This window comes from Cetorhinus maximus, chromosome 1, assembly GCF_964194155.1.
Source record: "Cetorhinus maximus chromosome 1, sCetMax3.hap1.1, whole genome shotgun sequence".
Taxonomy (NCBI): domain Eukaryota; kingdom Metazoa; phylum Chordata; class Chondrichthyes; order Lamniformes; family Cetorhinidae; genus Cetorhinus; species Cetorhinus maximus.
Genome location: NC_135879.1, coordinates 53504686 through 53526844, shown reverse-complemented (window position 1 = coordinate 53526844; position 22159 = coordinate 53504686). Strand labels below are relative to the sequence as shown.

The 22159-nt window shown below is 45.0% G+C and overlaps 1 protein-coding gene across 4 annotated transcripts in view; it reads left to right on the top strand.

Moving 5' to 3' along the window:
• Positions 1 to 22159, top strand: part of marchf1 (membrane-associated ring finger (C3HC4) 1) — a 464939-nt gene that overhangs the window by 431800 nt on the left and 10980 nt on the right. The gene's annotated exons all lie outside the window — the stretch shown is intronic.

Sequence of the window (22159 nt, the reverse complement as noted above, 5' to 3'; positions counted from 1 at the left end):
GGAAGGTGGCGTACAATGGAAGCAGCACGAACTAACTAGAGAGGGAGAAGAATGCTTCCATGGTTTAACCCCCAATAAAGGAAAAGTGCTGGCCAAGAAATACTTGATTTAAAAACAGAAAATGCTGAAAATACTCAGCAGGTCTGGCAGCATCTTTGGAGAAAGAAACAGAGTTAATGTTTCAGGTCTGTGACTTTTCACCTGAACGGGGGCTGCCACTGAACATTGCAGCATGCCCTCAGATTCCCAGCTTCTACAGTTCTTTGGCCTTGTACACATAAAGGCCTGTCAAACCTGCTAAAGATGCATATTTGGCCTCGAGAACGATATACAGATTTAGGGGTCCCAGGGAATCAAGGGCTACAGGGAGTGGGTGGGAAAGTTGAGTTGAAGCTGAAGGTCAGCCATAACCAAATTGAATGGCGGAGCAGGCTTGAGTGAGTATAGTCTACTCCTGCTCCTATTTCCTCCTTACGATGGATTTATACACCAATATACTTGGTATATTTGGAAGCCTGCCAGAAAGTTCAACATCAAGGAGCATGGAGAAGTTTGGCACCAACCTTGCGCACAGCTTTCCATGGGTCTTTGGAGTCCATCCTTTCAAACATGGAAGTGGTGACCAAGTCCTTCAGCACACTTGTGGAACCAACCATGATGCAACTACTGATAACTGATGCCTCAGCTTCCATTGCCATAGAAGTAGCAGCCAAACCCTGCCTGAGCACCACAGTGGAAGCCCAGACTGTTGCCGCCATGGCTCTGGATAGCACTGTTTAAAGCAGTCCAGACACATGTCCAGTAACAGATTAATAGGATTGCTGAGACCCCACTCAGGTACAATGGTAGTTGCTCCTTCACACACAAACTAGCTGTTCTCTTTTCATATGGCAACATTCTGGCTCACACTCCTGCAACTCCGCCAGTGCCCTTGCTGTTTCCCCTCAGCCAATCAGCACAAACAGCTGCTGTCCATGTCAAGGTGATGCAGGCCACAGTCAGGCCTTCTAAACCCAGAGCTGCTTGAGGTCATCCTTCAGGGCAATCTTCAGTCTACCCCACTGAAAGTCAGCAGCCTTCCACCAGATAATGCTACTGCCATTGGGACAGCACTATGTAGGAGCACTATGTTAGATAAAGGCACAAGCAAGACAGGCACTAGGGGAAAGTGCGAGGGTGGTTAGTTTAATTTTGTTTGCAAAAAAGCATGATTTAATTTATAAGTTTAGATTCAAATGCATATTTTGTATTAGCTTTTGTTTCTGGGCAAGTAGATGATGTGATGCTCAGTGATTTGGACGGTAAGGAGTATGGGACTGTTGGTGAATAGGGAATCGTGGTTACAATCAACATCCCCTTTATGTTTTTTTTGCGGTGCGTGACCAATTCATTTAAGTGCATGGTACCTTCAAATGTTTTTTTGTGCGGCCACTTGCACGTGGCATGTTAAAGCGGACAAGTTGTATGAGGCCTGGGTGGTCATTTTAGGGATGCTGTAATACTGTGCAGATTAGGGAGAACATTGGTTGTGATTCCTGATATCGCAGCTGAATTAATTGTTCACCTGCAGCCATGGCAGCTAGGGGCTGTTTGGGTTGCAGCTCCCTTTCCTCTTCATCCTTCTCTGCTTCATCCTCATGCTTCTCAGCTTCTTATCCACTAGATGGTAGCAAGAGCTACTGACTCATGGGGTAGTGTTTTTCAAGTAATGGTTTGCTGCCCCACCACCTGACAGTCGATGGGGAACAAACTCTCGCCGATACCAGCTGCCCTGCAGCCACTTAAAGCTTGTAGGAGCATTAATTGACTGAGGTTGATACTTCCGCCCCCATCGGGGGATGAAGTCTTACCTTAGAGAACCGCTGAAAAATCCATTAGGCCAACAGCTCTGTAGTCCCAGGAGCACCAGGTTTGAGCAGTTGTCACTGCTGGGACTACAGGCAGTCCGCAAAGAAGATGAGCTGATGGAGGCCAGGCTTCAGGTAAGTCCGGGGTATTGGCAGGGCCAGGCTAGCATGCTCCAGAAATGAGGTTGAGGGCTGGAGGGGGCTGGAGGGGGGAGGGTTAAAGGGAGGGGTATGACCTCGTGCGGCGCTGCCTCAGATGGACACAGGGGACCCCTGTCCCTTCTTGCCTGACACCAACTTGCCCAGTAAAAGCTGCTGGGCTTCCCATGTAGCGTGCACCTCTCCTTGCTGCAGATGAAATAGTGGCGGGGGCAGTATAAGGCACTTAAGTGGTCATTTATTTGCCACTTAAGGGCCTCAATAGGCCCAAGGGCAGGCTGACCACCTGATGCCTCAACCGCCCCTCCATTAAATGAGAGAGTGGTTAGGGTGTGCGATTAGGCGGCGGGCAGGTCATGTGCTGCATTTTATGACCCCTCCTCACCTTCATATCCGCCAATGGAGACCATTCTGCCCATGTGGCAGCATAGCACAAACCTTGAGACCCACACAGCTGACTATTGCAGGGTTCCTCCAAACCAGTTCTGGCAGCAGTGATCTATTCTATCTAATTTCATACAGCAGCATGATGCTCATTGTATGCTTGATGTGCACATGGGATGGAATCTTGTTGAGGCATCGAGGGTCTCACCTGCTGGCTGGAGAGCTGCGAAAGACCTATGCTGCCTCTTTTCGGAAAGGCCCGCCAAACCACAAGCCAATCAGGCAGTGGCAAGGCCAGTGGCAGGCCTCCTCCTGGAAACAAGACCCTCCCGGGGAGGAAGTCTCACCTATCGAAAGCTACCAGCCAATCAGAGACCGACAGCTCTCGTGCTCAGCAGTGCCACTAGCGAGGCCATGGCTGGCTGCTGGCATGACAGGCACAGGAGACCCAAGATCGTGGAGCAATCCAGACCACAGGTAAGTAATGTAGGCAGACAGGTTTTGCAGGATGGGGATTGTAGGGAGAGGGGTGTAGGGGAGTCAGCGGCAAGAGCAGGGGGTGGCTCTCAGCCTCCCCCCAACCCCCCACTGACTTTCAGGCCTGAGTGCCTTTGATTAGGGGACTCCCTGCATCAGAGGTGACAAGCTGGCCACACAGTTTTACCTATCATTCAGGCCGCATGGTGATAGGCCTGCCCTCCATTAGATCGATCTCAGTGGTGGCAGAACGAAGCCCCTAAGTGGTCACTAATTGGCCACTTAAGGGCCTCAATAGGTGGTGAGCAAGAAGGTCGACCATGGGCCTTCCCACCCAGAGCTTAATTCGGGTGGAGGCGGGAAGGCAGCAGGTTTCAGGTAAGCTGCCATCCCGCCTAAATTACATGTCCTTCCCACCTCCAAACTCATCACCAATGGGAGCAGAAGATTCCACAGAGGTACTTGGGTTGCAAACTGGAGTCATGAGCCATGCATCAGCAGAGAACCTTTATCACTTTCTTTTGGTTTCCCATAGAGGTTGAAATGCCATGAGCATTGTGGACTGCTTCAGAATGAATGCATCATGACTGGTGCCAGGATGCTGCATGCACCTACATGATTCACAGCTGCTGCATGACCTTTTGGTACAGGTATGTGGCAGAGTTGGCATGAGGTGCATGCAAAGCACTGTGCGCATAATCAATCCCACCCTGCACCACGGGGAAGTCTGTCTTCCTTACAAAGCCTTATGCTTGTTCTGTCTGCTTCTCTCTGGCAAGATGGAATAAAATTAATTTATCTATTTTTACATAGAGGGTCTCTGTGACCTCCCTTATGCACCAATTTACCACAATTTAAAGATATTGCTAATATCTCCAGCAGCCTGGAAGGAGGCAAATGCATAGAAGTTTATGCCACAGTCTCTTTCACATCCATTGGCAATATGGTCGTTTCATTTGTTATAGACAATTTTAAGGTGCTACCTTTTATTGCCCATGATCAAATGTAATTGTATGTGGATGTGTATATTTTCTTACCCACGATATAATTGAATTAATTTAAATAACCCAGAATCAAGCTTTTGTATTTTAATAATGAAGGTTAACTTATTCCTCACATTGGAGATTAACGAAAACATGACATCTCACTCACATGACTCATCCACCCTATCACACACACAAAAACTAGATACATTTGAAGGTAAAACAATAATTATAAGAATGGAATTTAATTCTGTCTCTATTTCAGTGCAGCCTGAAGTTTCATAGTCGAATTGTTATTTTAGCTGGAACGAAGGTCTCAAAAATGCAGAGATTTCTCAGTAGCTGTGGCGGTTCCTAGAGTTAATCTGCTGGGAGAGTGTTTTCATAGGTTCACTTAATGATGGAACAGGTTAGAGGAGAGAGATGCTAAGTTTCTCGTTCAACATATTGTAGGTAGTTACTTTGCTGCTTAACTGAGTGCAGCAGTCGATGGCTTTGCCCATTGGACCCTTTCTTTCTCTCTCTCTGATGGAAATCTGTTTCTCTCTGATGATGTCTCTGGAAAGTCATTGGTACTTTCTGTTATATGTTTAGCAGGGAGGCATGGCTGCTGTATCATGTGACCTCACATCAGGGTCGAGTCATAATCCCAAATAAGGGATTGCGGCAATATAATTAACAGCCTGGAGTCTTCTCCCACCTGCAGTTTTTTAGGTGGCCAAAGCCTTTAGATTTGACAAGGCAAACTTGCATTTTTACAGTGAAGGTGTCGATGGATGAAACCACAGTGAGTCAATATCAGAAAAGGTATCTGTGTCCTCTTTGGAGATAATATAGTTTAATCCATAAGACTGACTGAAAGCTCTGAGAGGCTATCTTAAATTCCAGTTTTATTTGTTTTTAAATGTAGTTTTTAAAAGTATCTTTAAAGTTTATAAAACCGTATTGTAGGTACTGTGTCATGACACATTGCTCTGAGCTTGGAGTTGTGGCTGCAGCTGTAGACAAATTTCAGGAACAACCTTCTTCGTGAAGCACAAACACCTGACAGATTGTTCCTTGCTGAGATTTAGGTAAGAGAATTACTCCCTGAACAACCTGGGTGGATAAGGCCCCCGTCTCCTCCTCCCTCTTCTAGCATCTTGTCCTATTCTGCACGACCTCTGCTCATTCTCCCATTCATGCTCCATTCCAGGGGGAAGGTTTACTCGTGCACCTATGTCTGGGAGCAACTGGTTTGTGCAGAAGCCTTGAAGCCAGCCAAAAACTCCTTCACTATCTGCCAGATCATTCACTGTAGACTTTTGAAACTTCAAACAACTACAGAAAACATCCAAAATTTGTAGAATTGCAGCAATAGCCAGAAGAAATAAGCCAGCAACTAACCTGTAGGGGTTGGGGGGTGCAGGGGAGGGGGGAGGGGGCAGTCCTTCATATAGTTGAATGCATATTCAGCAGAGAGGAAGGTGGTTGAAGCCTGAAGCTCCAAAACGGCAACACTGGCATGAAATCAGCACTTGCTCTTGTCTGAAAGGCCAGTCTGAGAGCCTGGGGTGAGAGGATGCTGCAGGGCAGTTGTGAGGTGAGGGTCTAGCTGGGAGGATAGGGTGGAGGCAGTGGGCCTGACTTCATCCTGCCCCCACCTTCCCAGACTGAATATCCGATGTGCAGGAGCCTTTTTAAAGGAGGCAAGTCTGCTGAGTTGGGACCTTGCCCCTCCCCGTTATCTCCCACCCAGCCTTGAGGGATTAAGTGTCCCGGACAGTCAGATTTTCATTCCCGGGGTGTGGTGGGGGGATGCGGATGTTAACAGAAGTTTGGAGGCAGCCACAGGGGACGTCAGGTGTGGAGGCAGGCTATGCCTCAGTGCTCTTGGATTTTATTGCAGTTGTTTAAAATAAACAAAAAAACAGCCCTCACCCTCCTCATCCCCCACACACTCCCCATGCTAACCCGCACCACCTCATACCCCTCAAAGCCTCCATGCCAAATAAAGCCCCTCTACAACGCCCCCTTCCCCATGGCTCCTCATACCTCCATGCCAACCTATGCATCTCTACCCAATGCCATGGCCCAACTTAGTGCCAACCCATGCCCCCCCACCCACCACCTTTTTCCCTTACACCCTCCATGCCAGTTCATCCAGTATCCACCATGGATAGACCTCAGGACCCAAGCTGAGATGACACACTGCACGGGTGTGGTCATTGTCTCACAGTTGGTGGTGATGGGGGTGTCTGGCTCGGTACTGAGCTGCAGATGGGATGGTCATGGTCAGAGGAGGCATCTGCAACCTGTAATTAGGGAAAACATAATAAAGGAGGGGGTGCTTGAAACTCCCAGGTACCTCGGATATTTGAAGGGCCCCAGCATTTACAGAGCTGGCTGCTTGGGGTTAAGGGGTGCCCACTCAAACAATGGTTCATGACACCCATGCATTGTCCTCAAAGTGCCTCAGAGGAGAGGTACAACGCGGCGCATAGTTCAACAAGATACATCATAGAGCAGACCATTGGCATCCTGAAGATGCGCTTCCAATGCTTGGACTACTCAGGTGGGGCTCTGCAGTACTCTCCAGAGAGGGTGTCCCACATCATTGTGGCCTGTTGCGCCCTGCATAACCTGGCGCTCTAAAGGGGGGATCACTTGCCAGAGGAAGACATGGAGAAGGTTGAGAACTCCTCGGATGATGAAGACCTGGAAGGGCAGGGACCTGAAGGGGGTGATGATGGGGAGCTTCTACTTGAGGATGCGATCGAAGCCACAAGACACGAAAGACATGCCCGTGTCACACTCATAGCCACAAGGTTCCAGGAAGAGTAAGGTGCAGTTAAGGGTATCCAAGTGCATTTCTCCTGTCCCTTAGAGACATGCCAGTGATCTGAAAGGCCTTTACAACCACTAACATCGAGAGCAAGGTCAGCAATAGGCCTTGGGCCTCCAACCCTCATGTTTCACCAGGCACTAATCTTTGGAAAGGTCAGCAACCAAAGGTGTATGTAGCCGCTCTGGGAAGTGAAAGGCAGCATTCCAGTGCAAAACCTGCATCAAGTGGACTTAATGCAGCCATGGCCTCCTGAATGAGACCCTTCTTGCTGCCACAGAGATGCACACATAGCTGGAGAGACCATCATGGCTGCAGGTCTTGTGCTTTGGCCAAAACAATGAAGACAGTTATTTGATGATGAGACAATGAGTGGTAACCCTGCAGTGCAATTGAGCACACATAACTCCAAGGTGTCTTTTAATGAATATCATTTCCTAAGACAGCTTGCAGTCACTTTCAGTAAAGAGGTTGACATATCTCTCTGACCTTAGATAAGGGGCGAGTAACAAACATGAGTCAGCTAGACATCACATGAATGTGAGGCTCACAAAGGGGGGCATTCAGAGACTGAGAGCTTGGTTCACCTCTCAGTCAGAGGCCACATAGATGTATATGCACGACGCATTCAAATAACAAGACCATTGTTACGAACAGCAAATATATTTATGAGGGTGCATGATATATACAGTGAATGAACGCCCATGACCCAAAAGTGATATCAAGGTTTCTTAATCTTTCTAACCCTACCGTTATGTCTTGGTGCATCCGCAGCCTGCTGACTGCTGCACCCTTTTGGCTTTGATGACTTTGGCAGGCGTCCGCTGGAGCCTTGAGGCCTGGAGGGCCCTGGCCTGCTTTGGGTCTCCTGCTATGGGGCAGGTGCACCCTCCTTGGCCTTTGGAGCTGGAGCTGGGTCACAGGAAGAGGGATAGGGATTGGCTGAACAGTCATGGAGTCACCTGAGCGGAAGGCCCCAGGGTGTCCAGCTGCTGGTCCTCCTCCCTGTCGGTGCCCAAGGGTCCCTGCCTGACTCCTTGTGAATAAAGGGTACCTGGAAGGAGGTCGAGGTGCCCATCACCCCCTCTCACCTAGACTACTGATGGATCCCACCAATGCCTTATCAATGGAGTGAAAGTCCGAGTGAAAATCTGGCAGAATTTGTTGGACCAAGGTCTCCAAGGCGGACGCCACCCTTCTCATGGATACCTCAAGGTGCTCGCATGTTGGAACCATGACATCAAACAGAACACGGACGGACTCCTCCATCCTTCACTCTGGTCTGTTGACTGCCTCTCACAACACTGCCTGATGTTGTGCTGCTTGTCTTTGCATCTCCAGAATGTTTGCGATGGCTGCTTCTAGAGGCTCACCATCTGACTCAGACTCAGCGGGTGCCTAATCTCCAGCAATCCTCCGAGTGCCAGAGACCTGGGCTGTTACTTCCTCTGTCTGCTGTGGAGAAATGTCAGTGTGGTGCTCCCCAGAATGTGACCCTGAGCCTAATCTAGAACTATGACCCACTAGGGTGTGTGTCTCTGCGCTGGTGGAGGGTGCAGGTGAACACAGTGACAGTTCTTCATCTGATGCATCCTCAGCATCCTCCTCTGAGGTGGCCTGGGGGCTGGGGCTTATGTTGGATGTGCTGGTCTGTCTGGACCTGCTGCTGCCTGTAAGAGGGAGAAGATAGATTTAGTTCATGAGCTGGCTGAATACAACATTGCATGTCACTCACTATGAATGTCAAAGTGCGATCAACTCATGGAGGGCTCAGCCGTATTAGGTTGCTGGTAGAGGCTGATCTCACCTTCCCCACAGGAGCGATCCCTGTCCTCCCCTGTCAACTCAGCGACATTCTCCTCAAACTTGGAGAGATCCTTGATGTCCACCATCCCTCCATCTGGCCTGGAATCTCTCCCTTTTGCTGTGGGCAAGCTTGGCCTGCATGAAGACAACGGGATGGGGTGTGATGAGATGGGATGGAGCAGAGGTTGGGGAGCATGCATGCCTACTGTGTGTGCTGAGCCCTCCCCAGAAAGGGCTGAGGATGGTGTTTGTGCAGGATGATAGATGAGATGCTGGTGAATAGGCTTTCAATGCTGATATCCCCCACCCCACCCCCCCACCCCCTGCTAATATTGTGTGAGATCCCTGAGTTGTGTGATGCACTGACTGCATAGTGCCATGATGAGAGTTTGCTTGGAGTGAGCTAAATGATATAGAACCACCCTCCCTGGTCTAAAAGTTCTTGTCTCTACTCTTGATAGCAATGGCACACAACAACTTGGGATACTGTTTCACTAAAGGTGAAACACCTTTATTAAATCTCTAAGCAATAGTACGTACTCATAATGACACTAGCTGCTTAGGAATCCCACGAGCTAGAGTCAATCTCAGGTGGTCAGCCCTTCAACAAATCTCCCAGCGCGACTTCAGAATGGCTGGCTGACTAGGCCATTCTACCGACTGCAGTAACAAATGTCCTTGAGGGCTGTGTCTTTACAAACCTTCCTGAACCTGGCCTTTGGCATATAAGGTAATGCTTTGAATTGGATCATCAGATTGGTTTATTAATCCCACTCTAGCCAGCCAGGACCACCCCTATGTAGTCATATCCCACCCTCAGCAAGTGGGGGTGTGTGTCTCCAAGGTGTATGTCGACAATGGGTGTGATTACGGTATATTGGGGTAGGGAGAAGGCAATTCACATGTTCCTGAGTGGCCATTGTCTAGTTCAGTTTCTGTAGACAAAGTTCCTGTGGCAAACCACCAGCTCAGGGACCTGCCCTGACGTGTGTGTGTGTGTGTGTGTGTGTGTTTGTGTGTGTGTGTTTAGTTGAAACTGTCTTTATTTTTACAAAGTTCAATATGAACCTCAGTGATGTCTTCAGTCAAAACTCTTCTCCGTAGCTCCATCTTCTTACCACCATGAGACAAACTGTGCCCACAGGACTCCACCACACCAGCTTACGTTCATTAATATGAAAGAAATAAAGGCATGGTTACATGATTAAAAGTGATTAATGCAATACAATTTAAATGATGCATTGGATTACAATGATGACTTACCCTGGTGGTGCAGATGAGATCATTCATCCTCTTCCTGCACTGGGTGGCGTTTCTTGGGTGGGTGCCTGTGGAGCTGGCCTCCCGTGCAACTGCCCCCCAGGCTGGTAAGATGAAGTTGGTGGACTATCCATAGGGCAGGCAATGGCATAGTGGTATTGTTATTAGACTGATGTTCTGGGCACCTGGTTTTGAATCCCACCATGGCAGATGATGAAATTTGAATTCAATAAAATTATCAAATTAGAAGTCTGATGATGACCACGAAGCCATTGCTGATTTTCCTAAAAACCCATCTGGTTCACTAATGTTCTTTAGGGAAGAAAATCTGCCATCCTTACCTGGCCTGGTCTACATGTGACTCCAGACCCACAGCAATGTGGTTGACTCTTAAATGCCCCTGAACAAGGGCAAATAGGGATGGGCAATAAATACTGGCCCATCTAGCGACACCCACACCCCAGGAACTAATTTTTTTAAATCCTGGTGCTAGCTCACACCATGAGTAAAAGCCTCAAGGGAGTCATTGGTGCTGCCTTCTTTTTGCTTGGAGACATCTCAGCCTTGGTCGTCCACAGTTGTTCGGCTGATGTTTGTAAATGGCACCAGGACCTTTGACTCCATTAGGTTACAGCGAGGTGGATGAATCATTGGCTGATCAGCAGAAAAATTGCCGCCAATCCCACTCAGTCTATGCGCAAAAATTCTATTATTTTTTTAAAAACTGACGTTCATAAAAACACATTCACTACATTTACATTCCTTTAAGTGCTTAATTCCTTATAAAAACAAACATTTCATTCAAGTACTTACTTTTCATTTCATTCAAGCACTACCCTTATAAAAATGAGCATTTGTATTTCTAGCCCCTCATCAAAGATTTTATAACCACTTGGAGCAGTCAATCAAACTGAGAACTAACAGGTATCCTACTGTGATAATGATAGGTTGTAGAATTGATCATATAGCACAAATCCTATAATGATTATCCTCAGACTTATGTCAACAGATAGAGTGAAATAGAAAGCATTGTTTTTTTAATTGCGGACTGCTTTTAAAAAAATTAAAGGGTAGGAAATTTAAATGCTTTGACAGCTTAATAGTTCCAATGAGCTTGACAGTTCCAATGAGCTTGACAGTTCCAATGCATTCATTCACTTTTTATTCACATTCATATCTGATTTTATCAATCTCGAAAGGCACTTCACCTCTCCCATCTCCTATACAAATGGATAACTGACCTCTCCAAAAGGGTACCCCACCTCTCCAAATAATTTTGGCAGCTTCAAACTTTCTCTTGAAAAGTGTAAATCCCATTAGTCATGTTTTGGACATCCCACTCATGAAAATTTGATCTGTTTGAAGGCAGCTGCACTTTTCCATGAGCAGCTACCTCCGTGAACCACAGATGTGCAAACTATAATGTGTTGAACCAATATATTTATGAAATGCACACTATCCAAGAAATTGGAAATAATGACAGGTATAAAATTATAGAGATTTTAGGGGAAGTAAATGGTCTTGATCAAAACTATTGGTTAGTTACAGTGAAAGTTAAAGGCTTTGACACTGACTTGATACTGGAGCTGGTGTTACAATATTAGATGATCATCTAGACTGCCCCAATCAATATCCCTCTACCCATAAGATATTAAATTGCAAGGCCCAGGTGGCACAAGCACAAGCCTTCCAATAAAAGGTTGCCTAATTACCACTCTTGGTTATAAAGGGCAACAGATCTTTGATTCCCTCTATATTGTCTAAAGTCAAGCATAGCCTTAATGAGTGGAGATGTCGGTATAATACTTGGCATTTTTGAAAAAGTGGATGCCAACCTGTAATTGAACTGGATGCCTTTCGTTGAGGGATTTCCAAAGTCATGTGTAGAACTAGTGGATTTTCATCCCACAGCAGCTGGTGACATTTATTCATTGAGCAGTTCACTCTCCATCACAGAGACATCATCCACTAGACCCCAGGTGAAATTTGAGGTTGTGGATCTTTCAGTTCTTTATGAAGCTGGGCCAGAGAAGGTGGTTACAGAAGGCAGTGGCCATCCGCAAGAAGACCTTTAGACTTTGGCTGGCTCTCCCCTGAAGAAGGCAATGAAAAAGAAGCCATTGTACACCAAGTGATCCGTTGGAAGATGAGGTCCTAAAGGTTGGTTCATGATTTGAATCTCCTGCAGAACCGTATGAAGTCTCTGTTGTATTTTTTTTGAGGAGTCAGCTGTGTATACTGCAGCAGCGCAGCATTCAAATCTTTGCCCTACTGAACCCACCAATACAATGCCGTGTATATCATTGATTGACCACAAAGAGTTGTCTAGGGAGGACAAAATGCTTAATTCCAAAGCAGATCACACTGCCAAAGCATTGGTAGAGCCTATAATCTTGGATGAAAGTAAATTGATACCCACACTTCAATTTCATCAGAAAACCTTCTTCCCACTAAAGCTGTTCTTCAGCAGAGAAGCCAAAGCCAAATCATTTGAGCTTCTACATCTTCAGAGATATATTGTTTTAGAGATTCATCCCAAAGCTGAAAGGGGTGTTGTCTTATCTTCTTATCCTCACCAATTTTCCCCATTGCCTATGGTGGAGCTGCCTCACACTGAGCAGTGTGGCAATCTTACCAATGCCTACAGAAAATGAATGTTCTTTCCAAAATGTCATGGAGAAGTCATCTCTTCTTCGTTTCCTGCAATGTCTACAAGAATGTTGTCGTTCTTCTTCTCGTTATCCAGATTCATCTGAATCTCAGGTATTCAGTTCCTTTCTCATCCTCAATGCAGCAGTGAATGATACGGCTGTGAAAATCTTCACTGGATTTGAAGATCCTTTGTCTTCACAGGTTTTTCCCTGGTGTGTTTTGAGGGAGCAGAAGATTCCTGTGTGGGCCCTAATTCCTTGTCTTCTAGTTCAAGAGAGTGCAAGTGTAGATGTCTTTCTTGGATCAGTATTTCACTGAATAGGTTCCATGGTCCTCACACTTCAACGGTCATGAAGTTACCAGCAATCCTGGAAAGCTGTTGTCCCATTTCACTGATGATGAAGCCCTCCACAAAAAAGAGGAGCATCTGTATGTTTCTAAAATATCCTCCCAGAGAACCAAGAACAGTGTGGGAGATTGAATCCTTTATAACAGTGACTTGTGAGGTGGAGGGGGTGGGGTGGGGGGGTGGGGGGGTGGGGGTAAGAGTAAGGGGTAGGAGTTGGATGTGATCTGTAACAGTAAAATGAAGTTACAGGAATACAATGTAAATAGTTTAACATTGTTATTAAAGAAGTTGATAGTATACTTGGGGGAGGTGTAGCGTAATGAGTTCATAGAGTAGTTATAGTAATAAGTGATGTCGATCATGATGTAACAATGACATCAGCAGTCATATGCTGGAGACTCAGGGGTGAGGATGGAACAGTCTGTACTCCTGAGAGATGCATCTACTCTATAACCTATCTATATATATAGTGCTAATAAACCAGTTTGAAGTAACTACCAGAGTCAGAGTACATCTGCTCTGGATAAGATAGTTCATGCAACCAGCATACAAAACAGAATAGTTGGCCACTTGTCTCAAAGCCCCTGTATATGTAATGGTAGTGTCTGGAATAATAATGACAGTGTTCAACATGTTGTTATGGTGCAATTTCTGCTGATCCCTAATTAGCAGGTTGCTAAAAACCCAAATGTTTCATCAAAATATATATTGAATGCATATGGTGCCACAAATTTGGTTATGTACTAGTGCAAAACCAAACCCTAATCCTAACCATAATGTAACTCGGTTCTTTACAATGAAGCTGAAGGAGGATTAAGGAGTTCTTAGTGCAGTAAAGTGTATGATCACTAGATGGCATTGCTCTCCTTTTAGCTGTTATCTCAAAAAATCTTTGATTTTATAACTATGGTATGTTTTATTCCTAATTCCCCACTAAAATCTTCTGTTTGTAATATTTTATAATTGCAATATAGTGTCAAGCCTGTAGCCTTTGCTGATTGCCTCATGCTAACTGTGTGATATCATAAAGTAAACAGATTGTTGGGAAAACGTTTTCAAACTGTTTTAGGTGATAATAGTTCCCCATTCCCTCCCTCTGTTCAGCCTCCATGCTCACAGTAAATGTACCAAGTCCTGCTCCATTTATCCCGGTTCTGAATGCTCCAGCTCTGCTCCTTCTCTCTGTGCACTTTTAACGAGTGGCCCAAGCTCTCCATCACTGAGGACAACATCAGCCTCAACCCCTGACTTTTTCTGTCATTTAGTTCCCCTCCAATTCCGGTTTCCTACCTTCAAGCCTGCCTCCCTGAGCTGGAGGCCTAGCCGTGTACTGCTGCAGACCAGAGAGGAGGGGAGGTAGCCTCACTAAAATTCAGCACTGGCACGTCTACTGATTCTTTTTTATTCATTCAAGGAATGCGTTGCTGGCTAGGCCAGCATTTATTGCTTATTCCTAATTGCCCTTGAGAAGACGTTAGTGAACCACCTTCTTGAACCGCTGCAGTCCATGTGGTGTAGGTACACCCACAGTGCTGTTAGTGGGAGAGTCCCAGAACTTTAACCCAGCGACAGTGAAGGAACAATGATATAGTTCCAATTTAGGATGGTGTGTGACTTAGAGGGTAACTTGCAGGTAGTGATATTCTCATGCATCTACTGCCCTTGTTCTTCTTGGTGGTACAGGTCACAGGTTTGGAAGGTGCTGCCTAAGGAATCTTGTTGAGTTGCTGCAGTGCATCTTGTGCGTCAGTGGTGGAGGGAGTGAATGTTCAAGATAGTGGATGGGGTGTCAATCAAGTGAGCTGCTTTGTCCTGGATGATGTCGAGCTTCTTGTATGTTGTTGGAGCTGCACTCATCCAGGAAAGTGGAGAGTATTCCATCACACTCCTGACTTGCGCCGTGTAGAGGGTGGACAGGCTTTGTGGAGTCAGGAGCTGAGTTACTCGGCACAAAATTCTGATCTGCTCTTATAGCCACGGTATTTATATGGCTAGTCCAGTTCACTTTCTGGTCTATGGTAGCCCCCAGGGTGGTGATATTTGGAGATTTAGTGATGGTAATGCCATTGAACGTCAAGAGGCGATCGTTAGATTCTTTCTAGTTGGAGATGGTCATTGCCTAGCATTTCTGTGCCTCAAATGCTACTTGCCACTTATAGGACCAAGCTTGAATGTTGTTCAGGTCTTTCTGCAAATGGACACGAACTCTTCAGTATCTGAGGAGTCGCGAATGGTGCTGAACATTGTGCAATCATCAGCGAACATCCCCACTTCTGACCTTATGATGGATGGAAGGAAGGTCATTGATGAAGCAGCTGAAGATGGTTGAGCCTAGGACACTACCCTGAGGAACTCCTGCAAAGATGTCCTGGAGCTGAGATAGTTGACCTCCAATGATCACAACCACCTTCCTTTGTGCAATGATTCCAATGAGCAGAGAGTTTTCCCTCTGATTCCCACTGACTTCAGTTTTGCGAGGGCTCCTTGACTCGGCCAGATGCTGCCTTGATTTCAAGGACAGTCACTCTTGCCTTCACCTCACCTTTTGAGTTCAACTTTTTTGTCCATGTTTTGACTAAGGCTGGAATGAGTCAGGAACTCAATGACACTGGCAGAACCCAAACTGAGCGTCAGTGAGCAGGTTATTGCTGAGTAAGTGCATCTTGACAGCCAAGTGCTGCTACTCCTGCTTCTAAAGCTAATGTAAAGAGTAATCAATTTCTGGGACATTAGCTGTCTTGGAGGTCCCATTGCTGACAGAACCATTATAAAACTCACTCTGCTGGTCTTGCAAAGCCTTGTTGTAGCTGTGATCTCAAAAGATCCACTTCTTTCAACCTTTGCCATCCAAGTCTATCCTAGCTTCAAGCCCCCTAGTTCAATCTCCCTCACTCAAAGCCTCTGCCCTTGGATAATCAAACCTTTGCTGCTATCTCCAGGCTCATGCCCCCAGACACATTTGCTGAACTCATTGTTGTAATGGTTTCTGGATTGCCAGAGCCCCATTGTTGTTAAAGAAAGACCAGCTCAGGCTAGACCCCACCCCTCTTTGTTCACTCCCAGGCAGCACGCAAATCCCCCAGGATCCCCCCAGCCCCCTATTGGCCTGGCCCAGATCCCCCAGTTTTGGCTTTTATCTTGTCATTTAACAAAGGCTTTAAAAATATATTAGATGCAGATATAGTAAATCAATGAAGAAGCATACAGTAAATGTACAGAGAGTGGAAACCTAACAAAAAGAGAGATGTGACATAGGAAAGACAAAGTCACATAAAGAATGAGAAACCTAGTCAAAGCTAACCAAAAGAGCACAAAGATGATGAGAAAAAGTTTCTGAAAAACCAAAGAGTGCATGGAAGGAATACAGTGAGTAACGGAATGAATTAGTGAGACATGTAGAGAAACAGTTACAGAGAGAGAGACACAAATTTTATTTTTAGCTTTGGTGGTGACTAATGCCTTGAGAAATCTGTTAGTATTAAAAGATTACAGAGACAAAATAAAATTTTCTGTATCTGGTTATGATTTATTCCAGCATGTTCATATCTTTATTTTTTGCTTTATATTGGTAACTAATTCCCCATTATTGTTTCCTTTTCCCATTTGGTTTACGTTGTCAGCTGGGCAAGCAGAGCAACCCAAGCTCAACAGGATGGTTAATCATAGCTTTCTGTGGTGTCTGATAATTGTTCTAAAGTGAAGTGTGTTGGAAACTGTCAACCAAACTCCCAGAAGATGCAAGCTAACAACATAACATTTCTCCTCAATTCAGCATGATTGACACTAATACAGCACAGACACAGGGGCTGTAAAAGAATACATATTCCTATTTCTAAGAAAAGAATGATATTTCAGGAAGCATAAGTGCACTGAAAGTAAATAGCAACAATGGAATTGGACTGTTGCACCCTGGCTATTGGCTGGGCATTCTGGCATAGAAATGTTGACGAGCTCAACATTATAATAGCGCCATTGGGGAGTGCTTGATACCACTGGCTGTAAAGTTCAAAACAATGTTTGATCTAACATTATCACCTTGCTACTCTAAGTCAAAATGAAATTCGTGATGGTAACCAAACATTGTGTTTGAGCCACCAATTCAATAAACACTAAGAGCAGAGTTTTATGTCCCACAGCTGGGCATGCGCCCGACCCGATCAGGCATAAAATAGTGTGCGATGATGTCGGGCGAACGTCACGACGTCATTGTGCACTCACGCGATATTTCAGTCGGCATGCGCGCGAGTCAGCGCCACGCCCACCGACAATTCAGAGGCCTATTAAGGCTATTAAAATTTTAATTAAGTGCTATTTTTCGCTGCCCATCCAAACTTACGATTGGCAGGTGAGCAAATCGGCCAGCTGGCCTTTTGATCTTTTAGGAAACCTTTTCCATGGGTGGAATGAGGTTTCCGACGTTAATTTTAAAAAATGAAAATGTTTTCACATAATTTTTATCAGGTTTCTGTTCATGTGAGTGAGACCTATGTGGGGACATTTTTTTCTGATTTTCTAAACCTTTCTTTTTGATATTAAAACTCTTCAGCTCCCCGATGCATGCGCAGACTTTCGCGCACGCACTCCTCCAGCCTCCACCTCGGCAGTGTTGAGCTTCTCAGTGCACCTTTCAATTAACGGCTAGCCAGCGTGAAATCACCGTCCGGTGGCCATTTGGGGGTGGCAGGCCCTTTCCCAGCCGCTCCCAGGCCTGCCCGCTGTGCCCACCCGACGACTCGAAAATCTTGCCTGAAGATCCTAATCTTGACAAAGACACTGGGGACCTGTGCAGAATGCAAGTAGGAAACTACCCCATGAGAAAGAGGAAACTTGGAAATTCCCAGCCCCAGTTAGCTTTCTTGGTGTTAACAGAGGTCTGGGAGCAGGTTACATGTCCATTTGCAGGGAGACTAAAAAATAGAAAAGAATGACATTAAAATGTAAAATGAACAGAAAAATTGAAAACAATTTTTGACAGCAGTTGTTCCTTGGATTTCAATAGCAGTGTAATGGTTGATATTGTTGCCTAGCAACTGAAGTACTCGCTTTGTGCACATTTTTAGTTTAGATGTGTCTCTCATGATTAGTTTTCCTTTTACTCTTTTCTTACTTGGCTTAACTGCCTTAACTCTCTTTGTAACAACCTCTCCAATGTGAGAGGACACTTTGCTACAAATAGAGATGGTGTTTTCTGTACTGTTTAGTGAAACTAGTTTATAAATGCCATGTAATAGACTGATTTCATGCTCACTGAGAAGTATGGAGCATTCTGCTTCAATTCTTTCTCTTGGCCTGTAGCAGTAGAGATAATAGCATAGTGTATTGGTAATAGTAATCCATTGATTCTTAAATTCTATTGTTGGATGCAACTCTATGGCCTGAATTTTTCAGACAGCGGGCGGGCTCAGCAGAAGCGGGCGGGGCCCGTCCTGGAGCCGATCGCCGCCCGCAATCAGCTCTGCGCCGCCATTTTACACGGGTGGACCAATTAAGGCCTGCCCAGCATACTATGCGAGCCATAGCACTGAGTGCTGCCTGTGCAGGCAGGGGGAAGAGGGAGAGTCGGGGCCAGCACTCTTTCATGCATGCACGCGAAAGAGCACTTCAATCTCCCTGAAGCACAGAGTTGCCTCGGGGAGATTGAATCGATGTTGAAATAATTAAATAAATGGTTGAAAATTTTATTTAAACATGTCCCCTTATGTGACTGTGTCACATGAGATGGGACATGTGTTTATATTTATGATTTTTTAAAAAATTTAATTAATAAAAGCTATAGGAAACCTCATCTCACTCGTGGATGAGGTTTCCTAAAAAATGCGACGACCACTTGGCCTTTTCACCGCCCACCAACCTTAAGATTGGACAGGCAGCATTTACAATTACTTTAATTAGTTCCTTAATGGCCTTAATGGGCCGTTTACATTTTGGCGGGCACGCAGTCAACTCCGGAGCACGCCCGCCGAACGAAACATCGCGACTCAGCGCGATGACGTCGGGACACACACCTGACGTCATTTTATCGGCATGTCAGGCCCGCCCCTGCATGCTGACTGAAAAATCCTGCTGTATTAATTCTTTGCTCCAATGTTTTCATATCTTAGCAGAGGCCTTAACCTGATTAAAATAAATAAAATAAAGTAAATGTCTCTACAAAAATAGCTGAGGGAGAAATTTTAGATAAGCATAATAAGCATTTATGCACCATAGTATCTCACAGAATGATTTCAGGGACATACCATGTTAGACTCTGTTGACTTAATGAATGGAGCCAAATGGAGGCGGGTTTCTGAAAAGAATGATGGCCAGGTCCCGGATCCAGAAGTCCTGCTTCCATTCCCGGCAGCAGCTGTTTTCACCAGCCCATGAAAGGAGAAGGATTGTGACCCCACCCCAACCCCTCCAAGTCACCTGTTGTTTCAAGTTGCCGACGCCATTTTAAAGATGGCCCCCATGATCGGGAAGGCCTCTTAATTTATGTCCGAAGCGTGAGTTTGTGAACTGATTTTCACTGAGGCAGAAAGAGTGTTTCCCATTTTACAGTTCACCAGAAAATGACATAATCTGAGGTGTATCTGTGTCATCCTGTTGGCAGGACGTTGAATGGGATTGTGTTTGTTTTCCAATATCTTGTTCAGCTAATTTTTTATTTATTTTGACAATTCTATAGGCGTTTGAAGGGGTTGCAACATGCTATTATATTGGCAAAAATGAACGCTTGGGTGAGTTCGTTAGAGGATGTGGGGTAAGGCGGCGATGAAGGAGGGTGGGGGCGGAGAACCATAAAACTGCATTGCTTTGTTTTTTGTTTTGAGCCACTGATGTTCCCATCCATAGAGACAGGCTTGGAAACTGGGCCGCATCAGCATTGGTCTGCCCCCGTCTCTGGGCCCATTTCTGCTCATACCCGCCTTCCTGACATGAAAATAAGGTGGGTGGGCACTTTCAGAATGGAGACGGGATCACAGAGTTGGGGAAAGTCCTGACTCCCAATACATGTCTCATCCACAAAAATCCAGGCCATGTTATCAGCCTTGTCTTTTAAATTGAGAGAATCATTTAAAAGCAATTTACTAGGGAGCTGGCTGTCGCAACAAACTACTTTTAAAGTAATGCAGACAGGAATTTAACATTAATGGGCCAAAATTAACTGTCAAAATAGTCATATTTAGTGCCAGCTTTTAATAAGCATAAGTACTACAGCGACTTCAGATGAGAAGCAGATGCACAGTTAAACTCAAAATCCAAATGTTGCTCTACGTGTTGCGCTGCTCCACCATTAGCTTCATAAAAACAGCATCTCACTGCTGCCTCACCATTGAAATGCATTGAATGAAGTTGCAGTAATGGCACAGTAGATGTGAACTAAGCAATGCACAAAATGTTAAATCTTGTCATTTCAAGTTTAAGTGCCCTTTTAACAATATGTTCATTATAATTACTGCAAATCAACCTCTCTGGCACCTGAAAATTAACTACTGTGGAGTTTCATTCCTTCAGGTATTAATTGTTGAATATTTTAAAATGTTGAATCTTAAATTTCACAATTTTTAACTTTACCATTCTGTCTCTTTCTCTCTCTCTCTCTCTTCACCTTTCTTTCTCTTTATTTCCCTTTTTGTACCTGATTTGATGTTCAATTCACCTACTTTAATTTATACTTCCTGGTCAGGGAATCTAAAACACAGGGACACAGTCTCTGAATAAGAGGACAATCACTTGGCCTGAGACAAAGAGAAATTTCTTCAGTCAAAGGGCTGTGAATTTTTGAATTTCTCTACCCAAGTAGATTGTGGATGTTCCATCGTTGAATACATTTAAGGCTGGGATAGATAAATTTTTGTTCTCTCAGGGAATTAACAGATATGGGGAGCAGACAGAAAAATGGAGTTGAAGCCCAAGATCAGCAATGATCATATTGATTGGCAGAGCAGTCTCAATGAGTCACATGGTCTATCCCTGCTCCTATTTCTTATGCTCTTATGTCCTTCCCTCTCAATTCTAGCACTGTTAATCTCACAGTCCTTCAATTTAATTGATAAGGAGATACACAGTTGCTTGCCTTGCTCACTCAGGTCCCAGATGCCATTTCCCTTACTGTAAATTTATGAGCTCGTATTCTCAACAAATTTACTTTTATGTCATCCTATACTTTATATATTTAATATCAGCAAAATGAAAATGAAATCACATATATAAAGATTATGTAGATAAACTTTACAGACTTGATACAGACTGACATCCGGCCATGCAAAATTTAAAACTTAAACATTTAAAGGGAGGCTTAACTAATAGTAGATACCATTTGATGCCTGACTATTGCAATTTATGGCCCATTGTGTTGACCAGTATTACAAAACAGAGCAAAAGAAAATAGACTGTTGGATGTTCAGAGATGCACACTTTAATACAGAGGTTTCTAAGTATCGACTCGGAGTGGAAGTCATGTCCAATTTTGTTTTCCTTTTCCAGCCCAGAAACAAGAGTAGAAAAGAATATTGGCAATATTAGTCAATAATATGTTCATCCTTTGTCCGCATTTCAGCAGATATATTAGAGGGCAAGATTTTTAGGTCGGCGTGCGGGCATGATTGGCAGGCCCAGGAGCAGCTGGGGAATGGACTGCCAATTGCGATTAGCCCCCGATCGCGATTACACGCTGGTTGGCCAATTAATGACCAGCCAGCGTGAAACGCGGGCTTAAATGCTTAACGCTCTGGGGGTGGGAGTGGGAGGTGGGCAGGCACTGACATAAGCGCAGACGCAGGTGAGCGCTGAATGAAAGCTCCATGAAGGCAGAGAATTTGCAGATAATATGAAACTTGGAAGCATTGTGAACTGTGAGAATAGTGTCGAACTTCAAAAGAACATAGACAAGTTGGTGGAATGGGAAACAAGTTGAAGACAAAATTCAATGCAGAGAGGTGTGAAGTGATTCATTTTGGTAGGAAGAATGCAGAGAGACAATGTAAAATTCTAAAGGGGGTGAAGGAGCAGAGGGGCCTGGGTGTATATGTGCAAAAGGCATTGATGGTGGCAGGACAGGTTGACAGAACAGTTAATACAACATGCAATATCCTAGGCCTTGATAATAGAGCCATATAGTACAAGAGCAAGGAGGTTATGTTAAACTTGTATAAAGCAATGATTCAGTCTCAACTGGAGTATTGCGTCCAGTTCTGGTCACCACACTTTAGAAAATATCTGAAGGCATTGGAGAGAGTGCAGAAAAAATTGATGAGAATGGTTCCATGGAATTGGAACTTCAGTTAGATAGATATATCGGAGAAATTGGGACTGTTTTACTAGGAGAAGTAAAGGTTGAGAGGAGATTTGATAGAGGTGTTCAAAATCATGAGGGGTCTGGACAGAATAGATAGGGAAAACTTGTTCCCACTTGCAAAAGGACCGAGAATGAGAA